At 40.0% G+C, this 7,119-nt stretch overlaps 1 long non-coding RNA gene across 1 annotated transcript; it reads left to right on the forward strand.

Moving 5' to 3' along the window:
- The first annotated feature begins 1,040 nt into the window (after positions 1-1,040).
- Positions 1,041-1,899, forward strand: LOC148120392 (uncharacterized). The gene is made up of 2 exons (XR_015739328.1): positions 1,041-1,176; positions 1,261-1,899. It is a non-coding gene; the product is annotated as an uncharacterized LOC148120392 (long non-coding RNA).
- Positions 1,900-7,119: the final 5,220 nt, after the last annotated feature.

A 7,119-nucleotide genomic window follows, 5' to 3' on the forward strand; every position in this document is an offset into this window, starting at 1 on the left:
CAGTCAATCATGTAGGTATATCAGTACATGAAATCAGAGCAGGAACCTGAAGGTGGGAACTGAATTGTAAACCATAAAGAACCCTTTTTATTGGCCTTCACTCCCTGATTGTTCAGCATGCTTTCTTATATAAACCAGGAACAACTTCCCATGGAAGGCACCAACCCATCCATCTGTCTAGACCTTCCCCCATCAATCATTACTGAAGAAAATGATCCCACAGTCATTCTTTCAGAACAACCTGATGAAGGAAATTTTTTCAAATGAAGTCTATTATTCCCTGATAACTGAAATTTGTGTTGTGTTTATGGAATTTTAACCCACCACAAATGTACAAGCTGAAACTACCATTATAACATGACCCATTAAGTGAGTCTCCATGTGTCCACCAGACATAAGTAAACAGATAACTGAAAAAAGGATTATGGATAAAAATTTACCTATCAAACATAATATAATTATATGTAGTAGGTGGATTTATCATGAAATCTTAACCATTACAAATAATTTGAGAAAGTGAATAGGTTGAGCCACATGAGATAGAAACCAAATAAATCTTTGGGTATCCTCTCAGATAAACACTTGAAATCCCATGTAATAATGTTATTGAGCTTCATCTTGAAAGTTATCTTCTAGACAATTGTTGAGAATAAGAATGATTTCACTGACACCAAGTGAATAAACTTTAAGTTGTTTCTTAAAGTAGGGTTACTAATAACTAAGAGGCCCAATTACATATTAAGTTTGGTGCTGCAATTTACAGAGCTATACAAATGCATTGAGGTTATGGTACACTGTTCTGCCTGCACTGTGTAAATGTGGATTCACTTAGCACAAACACTCCTATGTTTTGCTTGCCAGGACTACACAGTGTGATTCACACTAATCCCCTTGTGTCAGGGTTTGGAAATATAAACAATAACAAGAAACTGTTAGAGTTCCCATATTCAAATTCTCTACGAAACATAAGACAAATCTCATTCACCTGAGGCAAGTGGAAACCAAGTCCTGTGCTTTCTTTTATCCTCTCAGGAGTTTATGCCAATGCAAAGCAGCCCTCAGGCTCACTATAAAAGCCCAGGACGAGCTGAGAGGCTCCATCTCCTTCTCACTAGAGCTTCCAGCAAAGCATGGCTGTCCTGGTGCTGCTCCTCTGCCTGGTGACATTTCCAAGTTGTAAGTGTTTCAGGGTTTTAGGAGAGGGACCCAGGCATATCATCTATGTAATGTATGACTGATCATGATGTTGCTTGTCTCCAGGTGTCGTTTCCCAGGTACAGCTGAAGGAGACAGGACCTGGCCTGCTACAGCCCTCACAGACCCTGTCTCTCACCTGCACTGTCTCTGGGTTATCATTAACTGAAAGTGATATACACTGGATTCGCCAGCCTCCAGGAAAGGGTCTGGAGTGGATGGGAATAATATGGAGTGATGGAAACACAAAGTACAGTTCAGCTCTCCAGTCTCGGATCACCATCAGCAGGGACACCTCCAAGAGTGAAGTCTTCTTAAAATTGAACAATGTGCACACTGAAGACACAGCCGTATATTACTGTGCCAGAGACACAGTGAGGAAACTCCAATTTAAGCCTACACAAAAAAACCTCCATATAGAGACATCTGGGACCAGCAGAGGGCACTAAGAAACAACAGGGACTCCTGAAAACGAAAAGTAAGGTTCACTTCAGAGCCTAAGAAGTTCAGAAATATGCTTCATGACCTTGAGTTCTAATACCAGAACCTATAGTTTCGTCTTCCAGCCAAGCATATCCTGAGATCCCTCTCATTAGTCATGTAATATTCAACCTTATATGTGTACATACATTAGATCAATTTTTTACATACCCTCTATATTTTCCTATTGCTTCTGATTACCATAAAGAATGGCATGCAATTTAATATATTTTGTGTTGTGGTTTGTTTGTGTGTGTGTGTATTTGTGTGTGTGTGTGTGTATGCCAATTAAGATTTCAAAAGAGTCTGAAATTGTGACACTTGTTGACTTAAACTTCAATATAAATCTGAGGATTATGAATATTTTGCAATATATTCTCTTTGTTTTTGCATGTGATTGAGAAACTGCAGCTTCTCTGTCAAATTCACTTTCAAAGGGTAGATTTAAAAATGAAGTATACAATATTTTCTTCTTCTAAACCAAGATAACTTAAAAGATTATACTTGGTTATCATTTGTGAAAAGTGCTAATTTTAAACATTCGCACCTTGTCAAGAAATTATTCCTCTGTAGGCAAATTTGCATGCTCTCAATGTACAAAATTCTCAGCCACCGGTGTGCACATCCAAGCTGGTGTAGGCTCCAATCATGCTTCCAACTGTCACCAGCACTTCCCTTAGCAACTAAGTTTTATAAAAACCGAGTTTCTCAGTTACTCAGGCTAGTGGTCTCAGATAAATTGTATGATTGTGGTACAGACATGGAAGATGTTAAAATAAAATTCAAACGTACCTGGTAGCTTCAAATCTGACATTATATTTTTCTACTTAAAATCAGATTATTAGCATTCTTACTATTTAGTTGTTTGAGTGATTAATAAACTTATTCATTATTTACTTATTGGTAAAACTTAAACTTTTGAGACTGTTAAAGTATTCTAATTAATTAGAAGGACCCCATAAATTTGGTAAATAGGTGATCCACATTATAGTAATGAATTTAAGAGTCTAATAACTATGTGGCATACATTATTTACAATTTAGATTTATAGTTTAAATAAAGTAACCCACAATCAAATAGTGTAAAATAGAAACATGGATTTGAGTTGACATTTAACAAGAATCCTCAGTGGAGCACTGCGTGAGTTAACATCACCAACAATGTTTTGGTAATGGGTTCATTTCTTTCCTGTCTACATTTATAGTACCATGAACTAAATGAAGATGAAATGCTTATATTCTGACAGTGTTAGAGTCTGTGTTTCTCCTAGAAGATAAATAAGGGAGTTGTTCTCAAGGCACAGAATTCATAGGATATCCTGTCCCTAGAACTAGATCTGACTAGTGCTTTGAGGAGCTCAGGTTCCATAACAAGTGGAGGATGTATTTAAGACAAGAATTATGCTGTTAGGGCTGTTGAAGAAAAAGGGTCAATGGCTTTCTGTCAGTCCCCATTGTCAGTCACATTCAGAGAGTCCAGTTTGATCACATGCTTGTTCATTCCCAGTCCAGTTGGCTTTGCCAGGCTCCTATTAGATCAGGCACACTGTTTCAGTGGGTAGAACATCCCCTCTCAGTCCTGACTTCCTTGGTCATCTTTTCCCTCCTTTTGCTCTTTATCTGGAGCTTGGGAGCTCAGTCCAGTGTTCCAGTGTGGGTCTCTGTCTCTATCTCCATCCATCCGGACAAAGGTTCTATGGTGATATTCAAGGGGTTGAGAAGAAACTTGGCTCTAGAGGTGATTCCAGGTGTCCACATTGATGTCCCCAGCTAGGTCCTTGGACAGCAGGGGAGAGGGTGCCTGAACTGGCTTTGTCCCATAATTAACCATTTTAAAAGTATGGCTGTTGGTACCTTGAAAGATTTGCTGGTTGTTTTATGTTCTTATACAGGTTGGATGGTGGTTGACCTTTGTGTATAGTACCTTATAATATCCTTACCAGAATTATGAGATGCTGGGAATGCAGGAATGTTAATCTTGGTATTCCATGGCTGCAGTAGGTCACGGCCCCATTAATTCACTGCAATATTAACCACAGCTTCCTTCTTTGACCTTCTGGTCCAATGCAGTCAACCCATCATGTGCTTTGTTTAACTTGAGATATGGTTCCAATTCCTAGTACTTGAACATCTGCCTCCTGAAGAGGGCAATTTGGATGCCAAGATTCTGGAGTAATAAAACTAACATTTGCACCTCTGACTATCAAGTAAACAGTGACAATGCCATTTATAAGCACTCTTAGGTTTGGTCTTTGATCATTTATAGAAATGCTGTTAGGGCTGTTGAAAAAAAAAAGGATCAAGATGTGTTTGACTCAAGTGTTCATGGACATTATACAACTTTCTTTTTTAACCATTTTATTTTTTTATATTTTTATTTTTCCATTCAAAAATTTCCACTTCCTCCAATTTCCCTCCCACTCCCCCATTCATCCTACTCCCTCCTCTGCCAGAATATTTGTTTACTTTTTCCTATTAAAATTTTTGACTTATCCTTTATATTTATGCCATAATCTAAAACAGTATGGTCATTTGCAGAAGGCTGTGAACTTTTTTCTGTCTTTTCTCTCTCTTTTTTTCTATTTTTTCCCTTTTTTAAAATTTATTGAAAATTTCCAAATATTTCCATCTTCCCATTTGCTCCCATTTCCATCCCACTTCCCCCAATCCCCCTACCCTACCTCTCCAGTTCTAAGAGAAGTTAGAATACCCTGCTCTGTGGGAAGACCAGGGCAGTTCTCCCTCCATCCAGGTCTATGAAGGTGCGAACCAAACAGACTGGCTCCCAAAAAGCCAGAACATGCAGAAGAATCAAAACGTAGTGTCATTATCGTTGGCTTCTCAGTCAGCCCTCATTGTCATCCACATTCAGATAATTCAGTTTGATCACATGCTCCATCAGTCCCAGTCCACCTGGCCTAAGTGAGCTCCCATTAGATCAGTCACGCCGTCTCTGTGGTTGGACGCACCACTCGCAGTCCTTGGTCTTGTTCTCCCTCCTTCTGTTCTTCAACTGGGTCTTGGAAGCTCAGTCCAGTGTTCCAATGTAGGCCTCTGCTTCTATCTCCATTCATTACCAGATGAAGGTTCTATGTTGATATGCAAGATATTAATCAGTGTGGCTATGGAAGAAGGCCAGTTGAGATACCCTCTCCTCTGCTGCCCAAGGACCTAGCTGGGGAAATCTCCTTGAACATCTGGGAATCCCTCTAAAGCCAAGCATCTTGCCAACACTTAATTATGATATTGGAGCTCTTAATTAAGATATCTTCTTCCCTGCTCCCATATCCACCCTTCCTCCATCTTAAATATCCCATTGCCCCAAACTCTCCCCAATCCTCACCTTCTCCCTTTTCTCTCCCCACCTCCTCTTCCCACAAATGCACCCCCACCCCAGTGCTCCCAACTTTTGCCCAGAGATCTTGTCTACTTCCAATATCCAGGAGGATAAATATATGCTTTTCTTTGGGTACACCTTCATATTTAGCTTCTCTATGATCACAAATTTCAAGCTCAATGTTCTTTTTTATGGATAAAATACATTTATGAGGGAGTAACATACCATATTCATCTTTTTGGGTCTGGGTTATCTCATTCAGTAAAGTGTTCTTTCCATCAATTAGCATGCAAAATTCAAGATGTCCTTGTTTATTTACCGCTGAGTAGAACTCTGAAGTATATATGTGCCACACCTTCTTTATCCATTCTTCTATTGAGAGGCAACGAGGCTTTTTCCAGGTTCTGGCTATTACAAATAGTGCTGATATGAATATAGTTGATATGAATATAGTTAAAATTGCTTTTTAAGTATGATTGAGCATCTCTTGGATATATTCCCCAAAGTAAAATTGCTGGATCCTGAGGTAGGTTGACTCCAACTTTTCTGAAAACCCACACACTGATTTCTAAAATGGTTGCATAAGTTTGCATTCCCAACAGCAACAGATGAGTGTTCCCCTTACTCCACAACCTCTCCAGCATAGGCAATCATTGGTGTTTTTTATTTTAGCCATTCTGACAGGTGTGAGATGGTGTCTCAGAGTTCTTTTGATTTGCATTTCCCTGATTGCTAATGAGGTTGAGCATGACCTTAAGTGTCTCTTGGCCATTTGAACTTCTGTTGAGAATTCTCTTTTCAATTAAGTACCCCAATTTTTAATTGGGTTAATTAGAGTTTTAATGTCTAGTTTCTTGAATTCTTTTTTTATTTATTTATTAAAATTTCCACCTCCTCACAGCCTCCATTTTCCCTCCCCCTCACTACCTCCTCCTCCCTCTCTAGTCCTAAGAGCAGTCAGGGTTCCCTACCCAGTGGGAAGTCCAAGGTCCCTCCCCCCTCCATCAAGGTCTATAAAGGTGAGCCTCCAAACAAACCAGGCTCCCACAAAGTCAGACCATGCAGTTGAATAAAAACCCAGTGCCATTGTCCTTGGCTTCTCAGTCAGCCTTCATTGCCAGCCACATTCAAAGTGTCCAGTTTGATGACATGCTCCATACTCCCAGTCCAGTTGTCCTTGGTGAACTCCCATTAAATCAGTCCCACCGTCTCAGTGGGTGGATGCACCCCTCATGGTTCTGACTTCCTTGTTCATGTTCTCCCTCCTTCTGTTCTTCATTTGGGCCTTGGGAGCTAAGTCCAGTGCTCCAATGTGGATCTCTGTCTCTATCTCCATCCATTGCCAGATGAAGGTTCTATGATAATATGCAAGATATTCATCAGTGCTGTTATGGGACAAGGCCAGTTCAGGCACCCTCTCCTCTGCTGCCAAAGGAAAATTCTGGGGACCTCTCCTTGGACCTGGGAACCCCTCTAGATTCAAGTCTCATGCAAACCCTAAAATGACTCCCTTAATTAAGATATTTACTTCCCTGCTTCCAAATCCAATCTTCCTCCATCCCACCCAACCCATTCCCCCAAGCTCTCCCGAATCCTCCCCTTCTCCCTTCTCTATACATATCTCCCCTTACATTCACATCGAAACACCCCCGTGCATCCAAGTTTTGCCTGGCAATCTTGTCTACTTTCAATATCTAGGAGGATAACTACATAATTTTCTTTGCATTTACCTTCTTATTTAGCTTCTCTAGGATCATGTATTATAGGCTCAATGTCCTTTACTTATGGCTAGAATCCACGTATGAGTGAGTACATACCATATTCCTCTTTTGGGCTCTGGGTTACCTCACTCAGTCAAGTGTTTTCTGTTTCCATCCATTTGCATGCAAAATTCAAGATGTCATTGTTTTTTACCGCTGAGTAAAACTCCAATGTGTAAATGTTCCACACCTTCTTTAACCATTCTTCTATTGAGGGGCACCTAGATTGTTTCCAGGTTCTGGCTATTACAAATAGTGCTGCTATGAACATAGTTGAACAAATGCTTTTGTAGTATGATAGGGCATCTCTTGTCTGTATTCCCAAGAGTGGAATTCCTGGGTCCTGAGG

The sequence above is a fragment of the Myodes glareolus genome, chromosome 11, assembly GCF_982192425.1.
Source record: "Myodes glareolus chromosome 11, mMyoGla1.1, whole genome shotgun sequence".
Classification (NCBI taxonomy): Eukaryota; Metazoa; Chordata; class Mammalia; order Rodentia; family Cricetidae; genus Myodes; species Myodes glareolus.